Genomic DNA, 27,711 nt, shown 5'->3' on the forward strand with positions numbered 1-27,711 from the left:
TCAAAGAACCAGGTTTTGGTTTTATTGGTTTTCTCTATTATTTTTCTATTCTCTTTTACCAATTTCTGCTCTACTATATTAAAATAATAATTTCCTTCTTTCTATTTGCCTTAGATTTAGTTCTCTCTTCTTTTTCAAGTATTTTAAGGTGGTAGTTTGGGTCATTGATTAGAGATCATTCTTTCTTAATATAGTAACTTACAACTATAAATTTTCCTCTAAGCACAGCTTTAGCAGCATCTTATAAGTTTTGGTAAGTTGTGCTTTTATTTTCATTCATCTCAAAGTATTTTCTGTTTCCTTTGATTTATTCTTTGATCCATTGGCTCTTTAGGAGGGTGTAGTTTAATATTCACACATTTAGAAGTTTTGATTACTGATTTTTCTTCAGTGTGGTTGGAGAACATACTGTGTATTTCTTCTATCCTTTTAAATTTTTTGAGGTTTGTTATATGGCTTGGTATATGGTCTATACTAGAAGTAGGTCCTTTTTTGTTTCTGGATTCTTTCATTTTGCATAATGCTTTGGGATTTGCCCATGGTGTTGTGGTTATCAGTAGTTTCACTTTTAATGCTGAATAATACACCAATGTATAGGTATGCCATAATATGTGTTAATCAGTTATCTAGTTGATGGATACTTGGTTTGTTTCCAGCTATTATAAATCTGATATAAGCATTTGCAGACTTTATATGGAAATATATTTTTATTTCTCTTGGGAAAATATCCAAAAAGGGATTCCTGGATCATAGGATGATTGCATGTTTTACTTTATGAGATGCTGCCAAACTTTTCCCAAAATGTCTGTCTTTTTTATCTCCACTAGTAAACATATGAGATTTTACTTGCTCAACATCCTTGCTAACACTGGTTGTTAGTCATTTTTTAACTACTCTAGTGAATGTAGAGATATCTAATTGTGTTCTTAATTTGCATTTCCCAAGTGAATAATTATGTTGATTATTGTTTCATGTGCTTATTTGCCTTAGTGTATAATTTTTAGTTGAGTGTTAAAATCCTTTGCCCATTTTCTAAATCCTGTTTTTCATGATCTTATTAATTCAATGTAAGAGTGTTTTATGTATCCGAGGTAAATTATTTTTAATCAGGTATACTTCTTAGAAATATTTTTCCTAGTGTGTGACTTTCTTTTCATTTTCATAACACTGCCCTCTTTAATTCTGATGCTGTCCATTTATCAAAATTCCTTTTATGGTTTTTGCATTTTGTGTCCTAGGAAATCTTTGCCTAACCCAAAGTTACAAGGATTTTTTATGTTTTCTTCTAGAAGTTTCTCATTTATTTGTTGCAGCACTTTTGTAGATACCTTAGGATTTTCTAAAAGGACAACCAGGTCATCTGCAAATAGAGTTTACTTTTTGCTTTCCAACCTATATGCTTTTATTCTTTTTTTTTCCTTATTGTGTTAGCTACATGACATATAATGTTAGGAAAAAATTGTTGAGAGGGACATCCTGAATTGTTCCAAATTTTGGAGGAAATAAAGTATATATGAATATTAGTTGAAGACTAATTTGTAGATGCTGTTTATCAAGTTGAGGAAAATCCTTTCTTTACTGTTCCTAATTTACTGAGAGTTTGTATTCTGACTGGATATTGAATTTTGTAAAATGTTTTCTCTGCATTTAGTGAGAGGACTGTATGACTTCTTTTTTTCAATCTATTAAAGTGATAAGTTACACTGATTTTTTTAATGTTAAAACAACCTTGCCTGCCTATGATGAATCTCATTTGGCCATGAGATACTACCCTTTTATAAATTGTTAGATTGAATTCAGTAAAATTTTGTTAAGGATTTTTCATCTATGCTCAAGGGATGTCTGGAATTATGTCCTTGTAATATCTTCAGTTTTTGTATCAGGGTTATGAGGGCCTTATAAAATGAATTGAAATGTACTTCCTTCTTTTCTATTAACCAGAGCTTTCTGTTGTAGTATTTTTTTTTTTAATGTTTGGTAGATTAGATTCACTAGTGAAGACTATAGTTTTCTTTGTGAGAAGATTTTTAACTATAAATTCAAATTGGCAATCTTTTTCTGATTTTGAAATAGAAAATAATAAAAGTTTTTATAAACTGAAGAAGAAAAGTAGATGTTACTTAAAGCAGCACTTGCTTTATTTCTAAAGTGAGTTTCAAAGCTGCATTTGAATATCAATATAGGACATTACTTTCTCCTCTATGTCTTTTGTTCTCTGCAAGTATTAAGAGACTCACTTTTTCTTCTAAGAATGCTATTTTAAATCATTCTTTGTATGTGAGTGATTATCCCAACTGTGTGGACTACCTATTACTGAAATGTGAGTTCCAGTTTCCATTTACCTGTAATACAGCTTAATTTTCTATTCAGTTAATTTAGGAAATATGTTCAGTATTGTTAGAACAGAGTGTGGCTGTATGGTTAAAGGCTTTTTTTCAATTTATATATTGAGTCCTGCTAAATACTTTCATATGTTATCTGGAGGATTGTTATATCAGTCATATTCATTTTGTTTTCTCTGGAACAAGATCTTGGCCTTATCATTATAGCTTTTCTACTTTATAAAGAGAACACCTTTAGCACTGCTATTTTTTTTTTTTTTTTTTTATTGAAGGGTAGTTGACAACAGCATTGCATTACATTAGTTTCAGGTGTACAACACAGTGATTCAACATTTATATACATGATAATTCTAGGTACCAGGTATCACCATACCAAGTTGTTACAATATTTTGACTATATTCCTTATGCTATACATTACATCCCGGTTACTTATTTATTTTACAATTGGAAGTGTGTTTATATATATATATATATATTTTTTTTTTTGTGAGGGCATCTCTCATATTTATTGATCAAATAGTTGTTAACCACAATAAATTTCTGTATAGGGGGGTCAATACTCAATGCACAATCATTAATCCACCCCAAGCCTAATTTTCGTCAGTCTCCAATCTTCTGATGCATAACGAACAAATTCTTACATGGAGTACAAATTCTTACATAGTGAATAAGTTACATGGTGAACAGTGCAAGGGCAGTCATCACAGAAGCTTTCGGTTTTGCTCATGCATTATGAACTATACACAGTCAGTTCAAATATGAATATTCATTTGATTTTTAAACTTGATTTATATGTGGATACCACATTTCTCTATTATTATTATTTTTAATAAAATGCTGAAGTGGTAGGTAGATACAAGATAAAGGTAGAAAACAGAGTTTAGTGTTGTAAGAGAGCAAATGTAGATGATCAGGTGTGTGCCTGTAGACTATGTGTTAATCCGAGCTAGATGAGGGCAATAAACATCCATGTATGCCAAAGATTTCTCTCAGAACATGAGGGGGGAGGTTCTAAGCCTCACGTCTGCTGCTCCCCATTTTCTCACCAGATGGCCCCCTGCGACTGTGCCTGTCTTAGGTTGTTCCTCCCTTGAGGAATCTTACCCGTCTCTGGCTAACCAGTCATCTTCCGGGGCCATACAGGGAAATGTTAAGTTGGTAAGTGAGAGAGAAGCCTTATTGTTTGAAAAGGTTAGCTTTTTACTTCTTTGCATATTTATGCCCTGTGTCTTCTATGCCCAGCATTTGTCTTGAGGTGTCTTTACCACTTGGAAGAATTATGATACTCGGTAAATTCGACCTGTGGCACGAGTTCTATTTAAAGGTTGTGATTAGGTAGGAAGAAGAAAAGCTATAGAAGCAGCAGATGGAAGAAAACCTGGGAAGATTGATTATTTCTTTGACATATCTTCTTGTAGAGTAACTTCAGCATGGATAGGTTTTAAACGACTAATTAAATTGTGCACACACATTAACATAATAGGAATATAGTTACCTAACCAAAGCATACCTGTAATTACCAGCCATCTCCAGTGAAACCAAGAAAACCAGTTGGGCACCTTAGGCATTTGTGAAAACTTATCTATGATATGGTGGATATTGTCCGACTGAACTTAAACAGTCTGAGAGAATTCAGATAAACTAGAACAACCCATTCCTGGGGACTGTTCATATCCCATATGTTCTTTTAACGATAAATAGTCTGTGGTTGTAAGATTTTGGAGTGCTACAATTTGCACTTCTCCTAATTCTTGGTTGAGTTCCAACAGTATAGATCCAGTCCAATTTTTGTTTTACTGTATACACAGGCCAGCTTAGATATCTCCTTCATCTTTCCCATGGCAGGTCCAGGAACTGGTGGGATGAGTGCATCTACACCTGTGACAGTGCGTGGATCTTTGTTGAAGTTTTTTTTTTTTTTTTTTTTCGGATCATCTTCTGTCATGAGTCTTCCCGAGAGTGCTGATGTTGGAAGTTCTTTTTCATATCGTATCTTAGTTCATTTTCTGGGTAGCCAAATTAGGCTTTGATCCTCTGTATAAACACAAACAGACCCTTTGCCTACATTTTATATGTCCTTTATATCATTGTGTAGAACTCATTAGAGGTCACCACATAGGAACTGCATTTTTTTTTTAATCATTAATCTACACTTACATGACGAATACTTTGTTTACTAGGCTCTCCCCTATACCAGGTCCCCCCTATATACTCCTTTACAGTCACTGTCCATCAGCGTAGCAACCTGTTGTAGAATCACTACTTGTCTTCTCTGTGTTGTACAGCCCTCCCCTTTCTCCCACCCCGCTATGGATGCTCATCTTAATACCCCTCTTTTTCTGCCCCCCCTTATCCCTCCCTACCCACCCATCCTCCCCAGTCCCTTTCCCTTTGGTACCTGTTAGTCCATTCTTGAGTTCTGTGATTCTGCTGCTGTTTTGTTCCTTCAGTTTTTCCTTTGTTCTTATATTCCACAGATGAGTGAAATCATTTGGTATTTCTCTTTCTCTGCTTGGCTTGTTTCACTGAGCAAAATACCCTCCAGCTCCATCCATGTTGCTGCAAATGGTTGGATTTGCCCTTTTCTTATGGCTGAGTAGTATTCCATTGTGTATATGTACCACATCTTCTTTATCCATTCATCTATCGATGGACATTTAGGTTGCTTCCAATTCTTGGCTATTGTAAATAGTGCTGCGATAAACATAGGGGTACATTGGTCTTTCTCATACTTGATTGCTGCATTCTTAGGGTAAATTCCTAGGAGTGGAATTCCTGGGTCAAATGGTATGTCTGTTTTGAGCATTTTGATGTACCTCCATACTGCTTTCCACAATGGTTGAACAAGTTTACATTCCCACCAGCAGTGTAGGAGGGTTCCCCTTTCTCCACAGCCTCGCCAACATTTGTTGTTGTTTGTCTTTTGGATGGCAGCCATCCTTACTGGTGTGAGGTGATACCTCATTGTAGTTTTAATTTGCATTTCTCTGATAATTAGCGATGTGGAGCATCTTTTCATGTGTCTGTTGGCCATCTGTATTTCTTTTTTAGAGAACCGTCTGCTCAGTTCCTTTGCCCATTTTTTAATTGGGTTATTTGTTTTTTGTTTGTTGAGGCGTGTGAGCTCTTTATATATTCTGGACGTCAAGCCTTTATCGGATGTGTCATTTTCAAAGATATTCTCCCATACTGTAGGGTTCCTTTTTGTTCTATTGATGGTGTCTTTTGCTGTACAGAAGCTTTTCAGCTTAATATAGTCCCACTTGTTCATTTTTGCTGTTGTTTTCCTTGCCCGGGGAGATATGTTCAAGAAGAGGTCACTCATGTTTATGTCTAAGAGGTTTGTGCCTATGTTTTCTTCCAAGAGTTTAATGGTTTCATGACTTACATTCAGGTCTTTGATCCATTTTGAGTTTACTTTTGTATATGGGGTTAGACGATGGTCCAGTTTCATTCTCCTACATGTAGCTGTCCAGTTTTGCCAGCACCATCTGTTGAAGAGACTGTCATTTTGCCATTGTATGTCCATGGCTCCTTTATCAAATATTAATTGACCATATATGTCTGAGTTAATGTCTGGATTGTCTAGTCTGTTCCATTGGTCTGTGGCTCTGTTCTTGTGCCAGTACCAAATTGTCTTGATTACTATGGCTTTATAATAGAGCTTGAAGTTGGGGAGTGAGATCCCCCCTACTTTATTGTTCTTTCTCAGGATTGCTTTGGCTATTCGGGGTCTTTTGTGTTTCCATATGAATTTTTGAATTATTTGTTCCAGTTCATTGAAGAATGTTGCTGGTAGTTTCATAGGGATTGCATCAAATCTGTATATTGCTTTGGGCAAGATGGCCATTTTGACGATATTAATTCTTCCTAGCCATGAGCATGGGATGCGTTTCCATCTGTTAGTGTCCCCTTTAATTTCTCTTAAGAGTGACTTGTAGTTTTCAGAATATAAGTCTTTCACTTCTTTGGTTAGGTTTATTCCTAGGTATTTTATTTTTTTTGATGCAATTGTGAATGGAGTTGTTTTCCTGATTTCTCTTTCTGCTGGTTCATTGTTGGTATATAGGAAAGCCACAGATTTCTGTGTGTTGATTTTGTATCCTGCAACTTTGCTGTATTCCGATATCAGTTCTAGTAATTCTGGGGTGGAGTCTTTAGGGTTTTTTATGTACAGTATCATGTCATCTGCAAATAGTGACAGTTTGACTTCTTCTTTGCCAATCTGGATTCCTTGTACTTTTTGTTTTGTCTGATTGCCATGGCTAGGACCTCCAGTACAATGTTAAATAACAGTGGGGAGAGTGGGCATCCCTGTCTAGTTCCCGATCTCAGCGGAAATGCTTTCAGCTTCTCGCTATTCAATATAATGTTGGCTGTGGGTTTTTCATAGATGGCCTTTATTATGTTGAGGTACTTGCCCTCTATTCCCATTTTGCTGAGAGTTTTTATCATGAATGGATGTTGAACTTTGTCAAATGCTTTTTCAGCATCTATGGAGATGATCATGTGGTTTTTGTCTTTCTTTTTGTTGATGTGGTGGATGATATTGATGGACTTTCGAATGTTGTGCCATCCTTGCATCCCTGGGATGAATCCCACTTGGTCATGGTGTACTATCCTTTTGATGTATTTTTGAATTCGGTTTGCTAAAATTTTGTTGAGTATTTTTGCGTCTACGTTCATCAGGGATATTGGTCTGTAGTTTTCTTTTTTGGTGGTGTCTTTGCCTGGTTTTGGTATTAGGGTGATGTTAGCTTCATAGAATGAGTTTGGGAGTATCCCCTCCTCTTCTATTTCTTGGAAAACTTTAAGGAGAATGGGTATTATGTCTTCCCTGTATGTCTGATAAAATTCTGAGGTAAATCCATCTGGCCCGGGGGTTTTGTTCTTTGGTAGTTTTTTGATTACCGCTTCAATTTCGTTGCTGATAATTGGTCTGTTTAGATTTTCTGTTTCTTTTTGGGTCAGTCTTGGAAGGTTGTATTTTTCTAGGAAGTTGTCCATTTCTCCTAGGTTTCCAACTTGTTAGCATATAGGTTTTCATAGTAGTCTCTAATAATTCTTTGTATTTCTGCGGGATCCGTCGTGATTTTTCCTTTCTCATTTCTGATACTGTTGATTTGTGTTGACTCTCTTTTCCTCTTAATAAGTCTGGCTAGAGGCTTATCTATTTTGTTTATTTTCTCGAAGAACCAGCTCCTGGTTTCATTGATTTTTGCTATTGTTTTATTCTTCTCAATTTTATTTATTTCTTCTCTGATCTTTATTATGTCCCTCCTTCTGCTGATCTAAGGCCTCATCTGTTCTTCTTTTTCCAATTTCGATAGTTGTGACATTAGACCGTTCATTTGGGATTGCTCTTCCTTTTTTAAATATGCTTGGATTGCTATATACTTTCCCCTTAAGACTGCTTTTGCTGTGTCCCACAGAAGTTGGGGCTTAGTGTTGTTGTTGTCATTTGTTTCCATATATTGCTGGATCTCCATTTTGATTTGGTCATTGATCCATTGATTATTTAGGAGCGTGTTGTTTAGCCTCCATGTGTTTGTGAGCCTTTTTGCTTTCTTTGAACAGTTTATTTCTAGTTTAATGCCTTTGTGGTCTGAAAAGTTGGTTGGTAGGATTTCAATCTTTTGGAATTTACTGAGCCTCTTTTTGTGTCCTAGTATGTGGTCTATTCTGGAGAATGTTCCATGTGCACTTGAGAAGAACGTGTATCCTGTTGCTTTTGGATGTAGAGTTCTGTAGATGTCTATTAGGTCCATCTGTTCTAATGTGTTGTTCAGTGCCTCTGTGTCCTTACTTATTTTCTGTCTGGTGGATCTGTCCTTTGGAGTGAGTGGTGTGTTGAAGTCTCCTAGAATGAATGCATTGCATTCTATTTCCTCCTTTAGTTCTATTAATATTTGTTTCAGGTATGTTGGTGCTCCTGTATTGGGTGCATATATATTTATAATGGTTATATCCTCTTGATGGACTGAGCCCTTTATCATTATGTAATGTCCTTCTTTGTCTTTTGTTACTTTCTTTATTTTGAAGTCTGTTTTGTCTGATACCAGAATTGCAACACCTGCTTTCTTCTCTCTGTTGTTTGCTTGAAATATCTTTTTCCATCCCTTGACTTTAAGTCTGTGTGCGTCTTTGGGTTTGAGGTGAGTCTCTTGTAAGCAGCATATGGATGGATCTTGCTTTTTTATCCATTCTATTACTCTGTGTCTTTTGATTGGTGCATTCAGTCCATTTACATTTAGGGTGATTATTGAAAGGTATGAATTTATTGCCATTGCAGGCTTTAAGTTTGTGATTACCAAAGGTTTAGGGTTAGCTTCTTTACTGTCTTACTGTCTAACTTAACTCGCTTGTTGAGCTATTATAAACACAGTCTGATGATTCTTTATTTCTCTCCCTTCTTATTCCTCCTCCTCCCTTCTTCATATGTTGGGTGTTTTGTTGTGTGCTCTTTTTAGGGGTGCTCCCATCTAGAGCAGTCCCTGTAGGATGCCCTGTAGAGGTGGTTTGTGGGAGGCAAATTCCCTCAACTTTTGCTTGTCTGGGAATTGTTTAATCCCTCCTTCATATTTAAATGATATTCGTGCTGGATACAGTAGTCTTGGTTCGAGGCCCTTCTGTTTCATTGCATTAAGTATATCATGCCATTCTCTTCTGGCCTGTAGGGTTTCTGTTGAGAAGTCTGATGATAGCCTGATGGGTTTTCCTTTGTAGGTAACCTTTTTTTTCTCTCTGGCTGCCTGTAATACTTTGTCCTTGTCTTTGATCTTTGCCATTTTAATTATTATGTGTCTTGGTGTTGCCCTCCTTGGATCCCTTGTCATGGGAGTTCTGTGTACCTCTGTGGTCTGAGAGGCCATTTCTTCCCCTAGTTTGGGGAAATTTTCAGCAATTATTTCTTCAAAGACATTTTCTATCCCCTTTTCTCTCTCTACTTCTTCTGGAATACCTATGATTCTTATATTATTCCTTTTCGATTGATCACTCAGCTCTCTTAAAATTCTTTCATTCCTGGAGATCCTTTTATCTCTCTCTGCATCAGCTTCTCTGCATTCCTGTTCTCTGTTTTCTAGTCCATTAATGGTCTCTTGCATCTCGTCCATTCTGTTTTGAAGTCCTTCCAGAGCTTGTTTTATTTCTGAATTCTCCTTCCTTAGTTCTTGCATATTTCTCTGCAAGTCCATCAGCATGGTTATGACTTTTGTTTTGAATTCTTTTTCAGGTAGACTGGCTAAATCTATCTCCCCAGATTCCTTCTCAGGGGAAGATGTAGCAGATGCTGAAGCTGTCTGGGTTAGTCTTGTCTGGATCATATTTTTTTGCCTTTTCATGTTGACATGTGGTATTGACTGTCAGCTGGGAAGGCCAAAATTTTCATTTGCTACTGGCCTTTCTTTACTGGGACAACTGCGACCCCTAGTGGCTTCTGTTGGGTAATTGCGTGTAGACTGGGTCTTTGTGTCTTGCCTGGCCGGAAGGGAGAAATTTCCCTTTCTGTGGGCGGAATTTGTCTCAGGCTGCTTCTCTGCGTTCGCAGCGCCCGGTGGGGTAATGGATGGGGGGGCTGCTTGACTGTTTGCCTCCGTGAGGGGTCTCCGAGCTGTTGCCCAGGGGGTTAGTGCACCCGGTTTTCCCTGTAATTTCCAGCTGCTGTACTGTGACCTGGGTTGTTTCCGTCAAGCTGTTAAGTCCTTGTCCCTTTAAGACTTTCAAAAAGCCCCCACTTTTCTTTGTCACAGGGGCATCAGCTTCAGCACCCGCTCAGAGGTCTTACTACCTGTTCCCCCAGTATCCAGGGCCCCCTGGGCATGTACTGTGTCTGCGCTCTGGCCCGGATGGCTGGGGCTGGGTGTTCAGCAGTCCTGGGCTCCGTCTCCCTCCCGCTCTGCCTATTGTTCTCCCGCCGGGAGCTGGGGGGAGGGGCGCTTGGCTCCCGCAGTCCGGGGCTTGTATCTTACCCCTTTCACCAGTCGCTGGGTTCTCGCTGGTGTAGCTGCAGTCTGGCCACTGTCCTGCGTCTTCTGGTCTCTCTTTTAGGGCTAGTTGTGTTTGTTGTATTTTCAAAAGTATATATGTTTTTGGGAGGAGATTCCCACTGTCCTACTCACACCGCCATGTTGGCTCCGCCTCCCTCAGCACTGCTATTTTTAAAGAACAAACTGGTAACAGAATGGTGTTTTCAGTATATGCAAACACACACACGCATTTATATTTTATTGCTATTTATCTCAAGCAAATACTTGCTTCCTGGAAATTACAATCTTAGCTTCTGTGGCTTAGGGGCATTGGCAGTGCAGTCTCTCTGAACACTGTAAAGCTGAATCCATAGGATGAATTTGTTGGTGGTGCATCCATAAGATGCTTACTTATAAGTGTATCACTGTTAAGACTAGTATATATTCTTGTTATGCTTTATTTTTTTCTAGCTTTAGTGAGATGTAACTGACATACAATATTATTCATGTTTATGGTGTACAAAATGTTGATCTGATACACTTGTATATTGTATTATGTCACTTCACACCTATTAGAATGGTTGTCATCAAAAGACAAGAGATAATTTTGATGAGGATATGGAGAAAAGGGAACCTTTGTACAGTTAGTGGAAATGTGAATTGGTAAAACCACTGTGGAAAACAGTATGGAGTTCTTTTTAGGCTTTAGAAGCTACAGCTAAAAAAGGAGAAGATGCATGGCATATATAGTTTTGCCTAACCAGATAATCAGAGGAACTGAAATTAAAGGAATGTTTCTGGCTTGTATGTATTTACTTCTGTCTATAACTGTTTCTAATATGTCTTGATTCTTCATGCCAGACTTCTTTTAGACCTATATTCATTCCTAACTAACGCCATTTTCCCCTTTCTTCATCAGTCATTCTGTATATTTTTTTCCTCCTTTTTAATTCACTCCTCTCATAACAATACCTCTGCAGTAAGAAAATCAGGGCAGTTTGCTATTAACTTTCTCAACTTGATGTCTTTGTATAACTTATCCTCATATTCACTTCTTTTATTTTTCCATTCAATGAAAATGATGTTTAATTCCTCTCCATTAGATGTGTTTATTGGTGTGATTAACAGTGAACTCTGTATCAATAATTCTAGAAGAGAGTAAATGTCTATACTATATTTGTCTAGAAAGAATTAACTCTATCTTTGAAGATCAGATAAAATTAAAAATAGACAAAACCCTCATAAATGTTTTTGATGGTGGCTACTTAATCTGTTTATTTAAGGCTGGTTTAATGAATTATAAATTATATAGAATAAAATGAAATCATTTTTAATATAAATTTCAATGGGTTTTACAAATGCAGTGCTGCAGCTACTGCTGTATTCAAGATGGAGAATAGATATTCAGGAGAAATGCAAAGAGTAAAGAAATACCTGTTTTCCAGAACAGAGAAAGAGGACCCACTTCTCTTAAAATTAGGTTCCTAAATGTGTGAGCACTTTGAGGATAAAAATTATAACTTATTTTTTTATGTTCACCCTATGCACTGAACCTGGAATATAGTTGATGCTCAGAGATTGTATTTTTAATGAATTAATGAGTATTTAGGCCATTCCCAGATCTCTAGAAAGTTCTTCCCCTTTTTTTCTTTTTTTTTGTGAATTAAATTGTGGAGCTAACTATGCTAAAAATGTTTAAATACTCCCAAAAGTTCCTGAAAAGTCGTTGAAATTTTCTCATTCTTGCTATCATATTAAGTGAAGACTTTATAAGCAGTCTGCCAATTCATTCACTGCCTTCTGTAAGGCTCTCAAAAAATATCTCTTTTTATATCAGAACAGAATCTATAGCAATCTCTGTGTTGCCTTTGCATTTGAAGTCTGTCTTAGAAACCAATGTTCCCCTCCTTATAATTCAGGCTCTGAGACATTGGTGTTTCTCACCCAGGCCTGTGAACAATGATATATCCACCCAAGTTAGTAGCATTAAGTTAAATTTATGCAGGTAGGGTTTCAGCGTATTTCCCATTTGCACCTGCATTCTTCTTCTACAGCCTGCATATGAACAACAGCTGTAGTTATGAATGCTTCCCAGAGAACCAGCACTCCAGATGATAGATAGGAAACTTACTGTGCTTCTCACAAAACTCTGACAGAACTCCCACCAATCACTGTGACACACGACTGAGAAACTGCATTTGGCTGTGTGGCTGGTGCTTCATCACTCTGCAGTGAACTGGCTAGGCTTAAACGTCCTCTGATCAGGTCACTTTTTAAGAGGGTGGGTGGGGTATTGTCAGGTGAACAATTGAGTGACAGGGAGGAGAGGACCCAGTGCACTCAGTGAAATGTAGAAATGACCACATTTTACCTTGAATAATAACAATAATAATTATCAGTAGTCTTTCTAGAAAGGAAAAAGGAGCAGCAGAAAGCATGTCCTGTATTTTAAAATGCCTTTCAACACTGTCTTGTTTCTGATACCCCACTTTTCTCTTCCTAATGGCATATGATCATCTTACTCATGTCAAATGAATTATTTGAAATTGAAATTTTTTTCATATATCCTTGTTTACTCATGGATAAAATGAAAGTGCCAGTTTGCTAGTCTGTCAAATATCAATTCTCTCTCTCTCTTTTTCTCTCAAACAGGCACACACACTCTCAGTCATTCACCCCCACTGATGATCACTGGTAATATCTATGTAACAGCTTACCTTGGAAAGCATGCTGGAGATTAGTGTGGAGGAGTTTTATTGTGGAGTACATTTGGGATCAACATTTATGAGGGGCATGGAAGCAGGATTGGGCAGAGAAGGGATATTGCAGCCAGAGCAGAACTTGAGCCTAAAGCTGGGATGCCCATCCAGAGCTGGCCTCCGTGGGTCTCTGTGTGCCCTCATCTTACCAGTCAGACACTGTACACAGGTTCTCACTGATGGAAGGCATGTCCTGGATTTCAACCCAGCTGAGACCCACCAGTCACCCCACTCCCAGTCCCTGAGGATGAGGAATGGGCACAGGCCTGACGAGGGCGTCTCTGCAACACACTGAAGCATCTGCTGTGAAACAGCATCCGCTGCAGTTCCCGTCCTGCATCTCTTCCATGTGCTCGTCTGTTTTTGATGCATTCTTGACTTCATTATAGGAGAGATGGCAGGCAGAATAATGCCTCTTGAATGCTTTTGTTTTTTGGACTTGTCATTCTGATTTTATCATTTGTCTCTTTATCTTTATAGATACTAGGATTAGAACTTTTAAAAAGGACCCAGATGGACTTGTTTCTAACTATTGGTCATAATTGGGGTTGAGGCCAAGGATTCTGGCAGGAAACAAATGGCACACTGAAATGGGGGTACCAAGGAGAGTTTAAGGAATGGACTCTTTAGAATTGTGTGGGCAAAGTTAAGGGAAGCTAATGATGAGTGATGAAACCCTTGTCTGGGCAACAGTAGAAAGCCAGCATTGTCCCTAAGCTTGAAGGGCGAGGAGATGGAGAGGTTAGGGAAGCAGGAGAGAGTACAGCCTGACAAGAGCCATGCCTTCTGGGAGAGGAACACAGCCACTAATAATCCAGCAGGGAGGGAGCTGGGTAAATGCCCTGTCCTACTCTTCTGCCGCCCTCTGATCTGCTGGGTACCACCCATTGCTGAACCCAGCCAGCATGCGGCAGGTGTGGGAGCCTGAGGAGGACGTACGTGTGGGCCACCCTCCTGGGTATGTAGCAGGGAGACTAGGTCTGGAGCAATAAATCGTAGGTCTCCCTTCATAGCCTTGTGCATTTCCAGTGTCCTTCATGCTTTTAACGTCCACGGCAGGTTTCAAAACCTCTTTCTGTAGGGTTACCTCTAGTGAATATCATCCTCAGTTTTTTCCATGCTTGCTTCCTACAAAACCCTTTCCACCCAGAAATCAGAATGCTATTTTTAAAACACAACTTTTCTGCTACGTTCTGGCAGAGAAAGTCCTCAGTGTCTACCCACATCTCTTAAAAAACAAAGGTCAGTCATTTTAACATGACCCACAGGATTTCTGGTCTGATCCTGCATAAACCTGTCCAGCCTCGTTCTGCATCAGCACCCCCTTGTGCCTATTGTTCAGGTCCTCTCTTCACCTCCTCTCCTACTGTTTCCTCTTCCCAGAACACCCTGAGCCTGCTGACCTCTCCCGGTCCTTCACAGCTCAGCTCAGGGACCTGCTTCCTCAGGAAACCTCTGATCCTTCCTCCTCTACCCACACAATGCTTCAGGACCCCCTGGCAAATGCTCTCATAGCACCCTCTACATTTTTCCTTACAGCATGCTTTTAAATTTGCAGTTTCATAGAACTGCTTGCTGTCTGTTTCCACTTAAACTGTATGTTCTAGGAGGTCAGACTCTAGCACAATGTTTTCTGGAACATGGCAGGCAGGTAAATGAAATATTTATGAAGTAGATGTGTGAATAAATGAGTGAATTGGACTGGTGGGAAACTTAAACTAGGTAGGTAGCTCACACCAGCTAAAGCGGCAGCTGTTAAGAGTCCCTGCAGATCATAGCTTCAGTGTTGCCAAGGTAGTTGCCAAATATTTTCCATGTTTTAACTGAAATCAATCATGCCCTTGATGTGATGTAAGCTCTCTTAATTTTCAAATGTTAGTCAATCATTAATTCCAGTTTATTTTAAAATACTGTGCTGTCCAAAGAAAATGCTGCGTGGGCTGAATTCAACCCCAGGGCTACCCATTTTAATTCCTGGTATATTCAGCTTTAAAGAAAGTAAAATTTCACATAGACTTCCTTGTTTAGCATGTAGACCCAAGACTTTCCTTTTCATTATGTTGTTATTAGTGTCTGATTTAACTCAAATTTATTTGGAATCAATTAATGGTCCACCTTAGCTTTCACTTAATCATAATAAATAAAGATATTCTAAAGAAATAGTTAGGGAGAGGACCTGATCTGTAGAGGAGTCAAATGCCCCTACTAAAAATATGAATTTGTAAACACTGGCTCAGTATGCAGTTACCAAAAAAGCCAGGCAGAGCAAAGACTGAAGATAATAAATGTAGGGGAAATTGGGGAATGGTTTCACCTCAGAACAAGTAAGGCTGCCATGGACACTTTCTGAACTGTATTTAGCATAGTTTCAGAAACATTGCACAGAATGTTTTAAATACCCTCATGCAAGGGAATAGATCTGAGCTCTCTGCTCAATCCAGGGAGGGCTCTCCTGAGAATGAGAATGTCCTCATCATTCTGGAGCCCAAGTTTCTGAAGAGAGGTGTAGACCTTGGAGCCCTTTTGGCTTCTCCTTTTCAAAAGCCATGTATTATTTTCTTCCATTCTGCCATTCCTTAGAATGAGAAAACATATGTAAACTACCCATGTCAAATGTTATCCACAACAAGTATCTTCCATCCAGGGTTAGGTTTCTTGGTGTCTTTCAGGCTCCTCCTTCTTGAAAGCCTGGGTGGCTTGTCATGGATGATATTTTCCAAGTGCCATACCAAGAGCCTATGTATGTGACATATTTTTCCAAAGCTCTTTCCTAATACCCATATTCTAATCATGCAGTTGCCTAGTGATTAGGTCATCACCAAATTGAAGACATCCTGACTCTACTGATCATGGTAAGGAATCATCTACAAACCTTCATTCCAGGCTCCCAAATATGAAGTTTCACCCTGAAGCTGAAAGTGACACTCTCTTTTCAAACTTGGAAGCAAATTTTGAGGAGGAAAATTATTTTTCCCTTGAAATCGAGTGTGTCATTATGAAGAAGACTTTTATTAAGAGACTTGATTTCATAGTGTACTGGTCGGGTTTCATATACCTAAGAGTTCATGCATCTTTTTTGATTAAGTCTATAATGTAGGACCAGTGCTTTCTAGAAATATTCATGTCAAAACATACATAGAATATATGTATAAGATACTATAGGCTGCTAATGCCTAGGACCTCTTAACCAGCAGTGCTGTGGTTTGTAAGGATTAATATCTCTGCATACTTTTAATGTATTCAGAGTACAAGTTCTGACAAGGTCTACCTACCACTGTTAATATTACATTAACATATCAATTTCACATAGCAAAGAGCAATGATGAAAACATTTTTAGTATTTTAATTATTTCCAATAAGCATTTTTTCTATAAGCTTAACAAACATAACATGCTATATTTAAAGACTATTTCATTACCATGATACTGATGATTTTTCTATGTGAGAAGAAATCTTTTTAAGTAAATACTTATCTTTCTCATTGAGTATAGTAGTCTCAGGGACCCCTTGAAGATGCAAAGTACAATTCCAAGGCATTTGGTGTTTGTCACCTCACGTAGATTCCCTGTGGGTAAGTGGCTAAGTTTTCTCTGTTTAGATAAATGGCTCTGTGACATTTTAGGTAAGGTAAATAGGAGGTGCTATGAGTCAGTACTTTTAAATTTTATTTTAATAGCCAGTAGAGTACTCACTGAAGATAGATGAGCAAGGTGAAAAGAAAAAAGAATAACCTGCATAAAGCTCTTGTATTGACCCTTTTATTCGTGTTTCAGTGTTAGGGAAAGTAAGCCTTAGAATGGTTCGTTTAACCCTTTACCTGATGATTCCACCACCAGGTGTTAGAGGAACCACACACTCATGGGAAAGCATGCAGCCTTCAGGAACTTCCACTGCTTTTTAAAAATATGTGTATTTTCAACATAAAAACATATAGTAGTACATACTGTTTTCATCTATAAAGAGACAAATTAGACCATACTGAAAACGAGAATAAGTGAACAGAAGAGTGAAGTGCCATCTGTCTTATCTTCCTTAAAACAATTACTGTATTGAGAAAAACCTAACACTAGAAATGAAATAATTTAAACAGAGTTGATTACTGACCAAGTTCATTTGATATGCTCCGGTGTGGTCTCATATTTACCTAAAATGTTAAAAGTTTCTATATCCTCCTCAGTAAAGTACAGAATTGTCTCAAAACCAGTACTTTTTAGTAGTTAACTGACTTCCTCAATAGCTTGTTCAATACTCTTCCAAAGGATTGCTCCTCTTCTCTGCTCCCTCTACATTGTCAACAGATGGGATTGAAAGGCATTCCCCTGTCTCTCCATCGCTGGAAATTCCCTTTCCTTTGGCATCAGTTCCTGGGCTGTTGTTTCTCCCCATTGTCCTCCCCGTTTTCCAGTCTAGAACACATTGTTTCTTGAAGTATGTTGGCTTTAGTGCACCCTCTAAGAAGACAGAAGTTCTATGTTCTATTGTCTCTCTTTGTAATAATCTATCTTCTTTTCACATTTCCTATTTTCTCTGTGTCCTCCTATTCCATGGGAAGACACTAACTTTAATATCAATCATGGGACATCTGGTTCCTATACGTTGCTTCCTATACCTTGAAGCTTATGGTAATTGCATATACAATACCATTTGAATACTAACAATGTAACCATGCTGCTTTCAAAGGGGATTCCATACTTCTGTGAACTCAAGGAAGCTGAAAATAAAAAGGATCTCCCAAGTATGCATTGTATTAGGGATTAAAAGTAATAGTGTTAATACTGCAGAATGCATGTACTCAGTTACTCAGCTGAGATATGTGACAAAGTAGGCGTAGAAAAGCGGTCCTACACCACCTTCTTCACCTACTTCCTCTGCCTTTTCTGTATGAGGTGAGTATGGGACAGGTGTTATGTGCCAGAAACAATGGCAGACTCTAGAAAGGAGAAACTGGAAGATCAATCGTCAGTAATTTCTGCCTGCTATGTTTAACTTGCCAAGTAAATCCAATAGAGAGTAACCTGAAACCCTAAACCCAGATTACCTCATATTTTGGTTATAGGGACACTAGCTTAATCATCTTTACCAGTGTTTCATTTGCATTAATTTTCATGCAAATTGTGACTTTCTGTTTATTTAACTTGGTAATATTGGTCAGAGTATTTTATAGGAGTTAAGAATTCATTCTCAAACATTCTCTCAGCATCCCACCTAACCAGTCTGCTCTAATTTGTACCTAGATACTGACAAACAAACCACCTAGGCTGAATATCTTCCGTTGTCCCCTCCAAATCCCCTATATACCTTTTTTTAACCTGGCCTTCTATTCTAAGAGGCTGACACAAGCTTCCTTATCCTCTGGTTTCATTTTGAGTTCAACCATTGGAAACCCTAAGAGGATATTGGGTGGGAGAAGAAGGAAAAGAAGGGATATTTATTCTTCCTCCCTCTGCAGTTGCTGCGGCCTGCGTTTTCTCTTAGCTGCTCTCAGTAGACTTGTCTGCGTGGCTCACCCGCCAGGTGGTAGAACTGCTCTCTCCATCCTTGCAGGCCTGCGTATGGTGGCAGTTGGGCTGCCATTAACACTTCATTTTTGCAATATCATTTTTGTAAACAGTTTTCTATAAATAATTTTTTGGTCAGTAATTTCTATAAAACAAACCCTCCTCTAAATATCATCATAATTTCAATATGCTCTCTGTTTCCTGCTGGAAGCCTTTCATGCACCAACTCATCAATCAAAGACTTATGCTAATTATTGGATGTTGTATGTAGCTTACATTTAATATTGTTAAATATTGGATTTTGTAAAAGATTAGCATAGTTTTGCCACTCTAAGAATCATTAACTAACAGGCCAGCTATAAAATACTCAAGACTAAACTTAACTGAGAGGTAAGCAAAAGCTTGAAGGAATTGAAGAGCAAAAAAAGATTTTCAAAAAATTTATAATTGCCTCCTAATTTTGGCAAAAATCACTAAACAAGGGCTGGGTTTGAATTTTCACAAAGAGGATTAACATTTCATATTATAAGAGGTCATATGAAATAACTTTAACCATGGCCGAAGAGGAATATAGAGCAAAGGAAGTGGGTATTCTAATGAGATAATAGAATAATCATAAATCCCACTCAAACATATCATCAACACATCAACCAGTAGGATCTAATCAATAATACAGACCCTTCTTTCCAACTACAGCAGAATGCCCAGTCTCTTTGAGCGTTCACAGAACATATACCAACATGGACCATGATCTGGGTCCTAAAGCAAACCTCAAAAATTTTAAATGAATTGAAATCATACAGAATGTAGTCGCAAGCTAGAAATGAACAACAGAAAGATAACAGGCAAATCTCCATATACTTAAAAACTGAAGATCACAATTCTAAATAATCCATGGGATTAGAAAAGATGAAAAGAGTCAACTCAAAAATCCAGTCTTTCAGTTTAGAAAATTAGAAAAATAAAAACAAATTACACCCAAAGTGACCAAAAGGGTAAAAATAATAAATATAAGCACAAAAATCAATTAAAAATTGAAAACATAAAATAACAAATAAAATCAATGAAACAACTGAGCTGTCCTTTAGAAGGTGAATGCATAAACAAAATGTTGCATATCCACATCAGGGAACACAATTCAGGAAAAAAAAGGAATGAACTATTGATAGATACAACACTTTGAGTAGAACCCAAGGACATTAAGATGAGTGATAAATGCGCATCTCAATAGGTCACATATTGTATGATTCCATTTATGTAAGATTCTTGAAATGAAAAATTATGTAAATGGAAAATAGTGTTAGCCAGATGTCAGTGATGGTGGAGGGGTGGCTAAGTATGATTATAAAGAGGTAGCTAAGAGAGTTCTTTGTGGTGGTGGATTCGTTGTTCCCTGATTGTGACAGTTGTTATGCAAATCTACACTTGCGATAGAGGGGCATAGAACTATGTATACACATTTCACCCATCACTTTTCTTGTTTTGATACTGTAATTACATAAGATGTAGCTACTGGAGACACTGGGTGTAGGGATGTCTCTGTCCTATCTTTGCAACTTCCTGTAAATCTTTTGTTATTTCAAAATTAATAGTTTTAAATAAAATTTACTGGATGAATTTCTTTTTACCCCTCTAGGGCCATGCTTGTTTATTATTTGTAAATACCCACTTATGAATACTTTTATTTGAATACTTTCTCACAAACAAAGGAAGCATCAGAAAACCTGCTTTGAAGTTCCGACCTACCCACATTTTACTTTTGTGACTTTAGGAAAGTGAGTTAACTCCTATGACAGCTCTCAATGGCATTTAAAAGGGTTGTGTTTGGTGGACTTTGTGTTCTCTAACTGTTATGCATGAAGATAAGAAGACCCAGCCTGGTTGTACCCACAGAGTGCTTGGAAGACCTAGTGATACATTGCCATGATTTGCACATAGTAAGTGCTCAGCAACTACTTCCTGGGTTAAATTGGATTGAATCATAGATAATGGTGGCATGTATAAAGAGATGAACAAATTAGGCATTACTATTGCTGTGTCTGTGGTGTGTAGTGCATCCAAACAGAACATGTCTTGCAAAGGCAGAGTTGGATGAACAAAGCTGCCTTTGTGGAACATCAAAATGTTGAGTGATTTTTGCATATGGGAAGATGGTCTGTGTAGCCTAATTGGCTACCTACAACTAGAATGTCTATAGTGGGTGTTGTGTTGATGCCAACATTCTGCTTACCAGGAAGGTTTACTCATCTCCCTCCAGCTCTGAATATTATTATTAATGCCTGACATTTACCTTCTTCACCAGAGATTTCTCAGCAAAAAAGGTTAGTCTTACCTGAAAGATCATTCCCAGTTCTAGAAGCTGCCCACAAAAATGCCTAGTGCAGGTGGCCTTTTGTAAGGCCAGCCCCCCTTCCTTCGAATTGGGACCAACTCACCCTGTGGTGCAGTTCATGCCTCAGAGCTCTTCTTGGGGTTGGACTAAAGCAAGGTGCCAGCTCAGACTATGGCCTCACTTAGCTTTTCTCCTGTCCTGTTCTCCCTTTCTCCTGGGAGTGTTCTCAGTCAGCCTCGTGCTGTTGAATCCCTGTCTCAGGATCTCCTCAATTCAAATTTCTACAGGAGCTGGTGAGGTGAACTGGAATTCAGAAACAGAGTAGGTATACACGTAGAGTTACCAGAGGAAATACAGGATGCCCAGTTAAGTTTAAATTTCAGAGAAACAACATTTCTTCAGGTACAAGTGTATCCCATATATTGCATAGGACATATTTGTACTTTAAAAAATTACTTTGTATTTCTGAAATGCAAATTTAATTGGACATCCTTTGTTTTCTTTGCAAAGTCTGAGAGTCCCGTATGGGATATAACTGTGGTTGAATAGACCCTTATACTTGCTTTGTACAGAGTACACACAAGTGGGCATAAGCAGCCTACATATTCTTTGACAATAAATAAAACACTCAGGGATGCGTTAACTCTAGCATCTTCTTGTTACTTAAGTGGCCCAAAAGAGATAGCAAAGCTTCCAAAAGAGAAATTCTGACTCACCCACTCACAAATAAAAAATATATAGACATTTTGGGTAAGCTTTATGACTGCAATATGTAAGAATATCTATTCCTTTTACTTTCCTCCTGTGAAAATTAGCTATAATTGAACTTTTATGGCAGGACAGGGAAAAAGAAAACCTATGTTCCCTAAACATGAAAACAAATCAAGTACAGTTCTTTGTCCCCTGGAATTTATCTGCTTGTCTGCATTTTTGTAGCCTCTATCTGTGAAAGTAGAGTTGTAGTAAGTCCATATATTCATTCAACAAATGTTGATGGAGGACTTACTATGTAGATATGACAGTAACCAAGACAGACATTGTCCCCCTGCCTTCATGACAATGACATTTTCATTGGAGATGGACAAAGAAAAATGTCAACAGACAAAATCACTGCAAATTTTGGTAAGTACAACAAAAGAGATTGCTGAGCAGGAAAGATCTGCTCCAGATCTAGCAGTGAAGAATGGTCTCTCCAAGGAGAGGCTGTTTTTAGCTGAGATATGAGGAACTGAGGAGGATGAAGAGTGATCCTGGCAGAGAAAATAACAGGCCTAGAAATGGAGAAGAACTCGAGGATGGTCAAAGCGTGTGGATATAGTGTTGTTGGCTCCAGAGAAACAAAATTAGATAGAGAAGCAGAAGCTACATTCCAGAAACTCTGGAGTTTTATGCTCTTGGATTTATTCTAAATGCAAAGGGAAGCCATTGAAGATTTTCAGCTAGATCAACACAATCTGATTATTGTCCCTACTTTGGGAAAGGGGTTAAAGGAGGCCAGGGATAGAGAGGTAACTTTTTTAAAAAGACTTTTTTAGGAGACTAGTTAACCAGGGATGATGGTCTGAGTCAGAATGGAGCTAGAAAGAATTGACACCTTCATGATAAATGTTGGAAGGGAGAATTGACAGAGGTTGTTGATGGCTTGGAAGTGGGAAGATGACTCCTCTGTTTCTGGCTTGAGTATGTGAGTGGTCTTTGTGCCTTTTACTGACATATTTCAGACTATTTTGCAGTTCATATATGCATGAGGAATATGCCAGTAATTATTCCTCGTTAGTGCTCCAAGTGATCTTAACTATCCAACATGACACACTTGCTGTTTATCTCATGCTTAGCTATTTTTTTATTAAATCAAAAGTCTAGGTTTCTGCAGTTACATGATAGATTACATGGATAATGTTAATATTGATTGTTAGTTTTTAAAACAAGGAAAAGACTTCTACTCTTAAAAGCAATTTCTTGCATATATCCAGAAGATGTGACACTAACTGTTATCATGGAAAAATAAGCACAAGAGCTGATGTAAAGCTTTCTTTTCAAGGGCCCATTGTGTGGTCCATAATTCACCCTGAAAAGCTGGTACTATGACAGCAAGAGCCCTCTCAAATATATTCATAACAATATACAACCACAGAATTCTGTTTATACAGGTTATTGGAGAACCATCACTGCTGAATCAATGTATCTAACTTCTCAAATGTCTAAATTTTAAAAGAACATATTCCTGCTAAGATCCTATCAACTCTTGCTGATTATGTTTCATAAAAGTGAATTCTCATATGGTGGGTTTTTAAAAGGACCAATTTTCTGATTCTCTTGACTATATGAGACATTCAGGAATTAATGAAAAAAGCAATACCTGTCTGGTTTATAAGAATCACAGTCTTATTTCTGCATAAATTCTTACAGGTCAACTTCAGAAACAGTTCAGGGTCAAAATCTTATCTAGTCACCTAGATTAAAAACTAATTTCTCTAAAGTATATCCTATATTGAAGCTTTCATGCAAATAAATAGCAAGGGCCTTATCCTCTCTTCCTTTATTAGTCGGGCATGTCATGAATTTGAACAGAACATTTTGTTCTGTACTCTAATTACATGCATTATCAGGAAAAATCTATTCCTTGCGTACATACCATTAGTAGCAGCTCTGAGAGCGTGGTCCTATCACAGGGCTCGTCACGGCAGTTCATTGTAATATTGACAGTTTAATCTTTTTGTTTCATACAAGATTAAAAGTCGCTTGCTATCCATTTCTTCATAGCATGGACAGTGAATCCAATTGGACTCAATCCGTAGCTAAGTACCATCTCTATCATGAAGATGGACTTCACTTTCCCAAATATACTAGGTAATTATCTACCAATACGGGGAAAATACTTCGTTGATGAGAAAACCCAAGAAAACTGATTTTCTAAAAATAGAATGTTTACTCACAACTAAGTGGCTGAACAAGAAGAATCAGCGATATCCTTTCCCTTCAGACCGACTTACAAACCAGAATTGTCGCTCACTCACCACCTCTTCAGCAGTTTAAAGACATGGTTCTATTTGGTCATTTGGTTTATTGACTGTTGAAATGTGATGGCTATCTTTGAAATGAAATGACTTTTCAAAGGCTTTTATTGGATCTCAGGATGTGTCAGTAAAAAGAAAGAAAAAATAGGTGGAATTTGGACACAAAGAAAAACATCCTTCACTCAAAAACTGTTTATTAAAATGATAGTACAACACTTCATCTGTGAGATGGCAAGTCACAAATAAGAAATATGGGAACCTATAGAGCTATTGAAATTTAAATTATGTGGCAGTTTTCCACCAGAAATGCAACAGCAATTTAGAGCTAGGGTCTCCTGACAGATTTATGTTTCACTAAACAAACAAAAGGACTTTCTTAACTACCGTGCAAGGCGCAGGGAAAGATCCTTGTGGACTGGAAAGAATATAGGAGAATTGATGTGGTTTATTCTTTTCATTCAATATATTTACATATTTCACATCATTTTTATATTCATATTGTGGGCCAAATTAATATGAATGAAAGTCAGTACATCCCATCGGAATATACTGAGACACTACATGTTAGAATAGCTGGCAAGGGGGGCATTGGAAAGAGGAACTACTTTTCAATTCCATATAGTCCTGTGAAATTTCTAGTTTAATTTCTGAATCATGTCATGGATGTTATTTGATGAGATGATTTTCCCACAGGTGCCCAGGACTGTGCAAGTGAACAGGTTTTGTTACTCAATAAAAATGAATAGAGTGAGATTGAATAGAAATGTGAGTTTTGAATAGTGGATTTGGATGTTTGGGAAAGTGTTTTCCTTACTTTGGAAGGAGCAGCAGAGAGCTTCCGTGTTGTCTGATGGGGGCTTCCCTCTCACCTAGTCTCCCCTAAGATGGGGGTGGGGTTATCACTTCCTCATTATTATCAACAGTACAGCAGTTGCTCTGGAAAGCATGAGATGCTGGGAAGCTTTTCTTGGCGTCCCCAGCCTCTTCATCCAAAGGCTTAGAGGCAGATGATGCAGTTATAGGGTCAGGCTATGGGACGATTGGTCACCCAGTTGCCCTTGCAAGGTAAATCCTTTAGAATTAGTGTTCACAGACAATCTCACTAGCCTTTGTCAGAGGAGGTGATCAAATCGAGCTGCTGGCTGTCCTCACTGTCTTTTGGAGTGATTTTTTGGGGGTTTCTCTTTTGTTTCCTGTTTTGTTACCCTAAACCTCCATACGCTTGTAGAGTGTATGCATGGCGAAAGAGTCAAACCCAGAGGGTTTCTTAGAGGTTCTTAAGGATGCACACTTTCTGTCTCCTCAGCTTTTCTCTTCTCCAACAGGGGTGAGATCACATAATAGAGACATTCTATTACAGATACTTTGGGAAAGGGGGTGTAGGTTGTGCCAGGTTTTGCTGTTATGTACAGTGATCTTAAAGCCTAGCCTGTTGCAAGCCTTGTTTGAATTCCAAAGACTTGCATTGGGATGAAATATGTTAGTTCATCAATGGCCACTTTGATCTCTTCTTTCCTACTATGATGTCGGTTATATCTTGCAATAGGGCAATACTGAATACCAAAATGCTCTGTCATATGGATTCCTCAAATCAAAGGCATAAAGCAAATGCATTGTGATGGAATAATTATGAGACAGTAAGAATGCTTTTCAGGAAAGAATATTTCTTGACCTTTTCTAAATAGAAAGCACCTTTTCAACCTTAGAGGAGATGTATACTTTATTTTATAAAGTGTGAAAATACCTGAGGTCGTTAAGCAGAAATCAAACACACAAGTAGAGGGAATATGAGAATAGATTAAGATTCCAATTTGAATTGTCCCTTAAAGGATGCAGAGTTCTTTCTCTATGAGTTATAAAATGTCCATTCAATTTAAGCTCGTTAACTACCTGCAAGATAACAGAGGAATATTTGTAATGTAGTGACTATGTAAGTTACTATAAATGACATGTAATTACACATAAACAGTTGCTACTTTGGGCTTTCTGCACTTAATGAATCCGGCAAATTGTTCTTTATATGGAATCATGTACGTATTTTATAAAATTATAAATAATGTAAATATCATATATTTTGGATAAACATATTTTTATATGTAAATAGATAATATATCTTTTATATATAAATACACACCTGTATTTATATATACACATTCTTAATGAAAGTGTATTGTTAGCTTTTTGTTTCTTTCTGTGGGTGCTATTCTTTTGGTAAATACGGTTAAATGGCAATTTCTAAACTGTGAATAATGTATGTGATGTGACCAGTTGCCTTTTTCGATAAACATAATTAAGCAGGAGAGTGAGTCAAAAATATGCTCCAGCTTCTAGTTCATTTTTATAGACATTTGGTATTGATGAACTGAGCAATCAAGTGTCTGTGTAAACTGATGTAACTTTCCATATCATGAGCCTAATTATAGCTCTAGTTAAACACAAGCTAAATTGATAGCAAGTATACTTTTAACCTGAAATTGCCTCCATAGTGCTTATAATTGCAGGGCATTTGGGAGGGATATGTATTACTGCAAATTTTTCTTCTGTTCAGTAACATGATGGAAGACTAATGGAGCCCCTCCATTAGCTGATCTTCGCCAGTTTATGCTGTTAATCTGATTAGTCTCTAGCCCAGTTTTGTAATCCCTCCTACACAAGCCTAGGAAAGCCTCTAGCCATCATTCAGTTCCCATGGAGGCCTGGGAATGTTTCCATAGCCCAAGCACAAGACAAGGAAACATTTTGTGAATTCAGTGCAAACTAGACCACCATTATCCTACTTCTCATGGAGCTTATTTTCAAGTGTGAGAAATTATTTGTAAGCAAATAAGCAACATAAGTACTTTTTTTTTTTTACATTGCATTTTTACATTTTTAAAAACTCACACAACTAAATAACTATCATAAGTACCAGGAAGGAAATAAAGAGAATCCTGTAATAAAAGATAGCTGTGGACACCTATGGTGGGCATCAGGTTAGGGCTCCTCAGAGGAAATGACCTTCCAATGCAGATTTGAAGAAAGTTAAGAAGCCAGTATGCTGAGAGCCCTAGAAGAAGAAACAACTAACGCAGAGCTCCTGCAGCAGGAGAGTTTGGCTGTGAGAGGTTTTCTTAGGAGGCTTGTGCTTTTGCAGCTTTGTGAGTAAGCAGGAGAGCAGGATGAATTGACTCTTTGGATTTGGATGGAGCAGAAGGGGAAAGAGAAATGGAATGGAAGGAGCCCCCTCCCTAAACTGATTTTATCCAGTTTAAGTTATTGATCTGATTACTCTTTAACCCAGCACTTTATTCCTATTGCCTCCAAGTAAAAAAAAAGTATGATAAAATAAAAATAAGTTTATTATGCTTCATACTCAAAGATCATCAACCCTAATACATGAATCATCCCATCACCATTGATGTAGACTCCATCAGAGAATAAACAGCTTATCATAGAAAACTATCCCCAATTATCTAATTGTCTTCTTTGTCTGAATAATATTCAATTGGATATAATACAGATTTTCTTTATCCATTCATTCATCAATGGACACTTAAGACTGCATCCATATCTTCGCTATTATAAGTAATGCTTAAGTGAACATGGTGGTGCAGATATCTTTTTTGAGTTAGTGTTTTTGTTTCCTTTGGGTAAATACCTAGAAGTGGAATTGCTGGATCATATGGTAATTCTATTTTAAATTTTTTGAAAAACTTCCATATTGGTTCCCATAGTGGCTACATTAATTTATATTCCCACCAACAATGCATAAGTGTTCTCTTTTCTTCACATCCTTGCTAACACTTTTATTTCTTG

The sequence above is a fragment of the Manis pentadactyla genome, chromosome 1 (assembly GCF_030020395.1).
Source record: "Manis pentadactyla isolate mManPen7 chromosome 1, mManPen7.hap1, whole genome shotgun sequence".
NCBI classification, from domain to species: Eukaryota; Metazoa; Chordata; class Mammalia; order Pholidota; family Manidae; genus Manis; species Manis pentadactyla.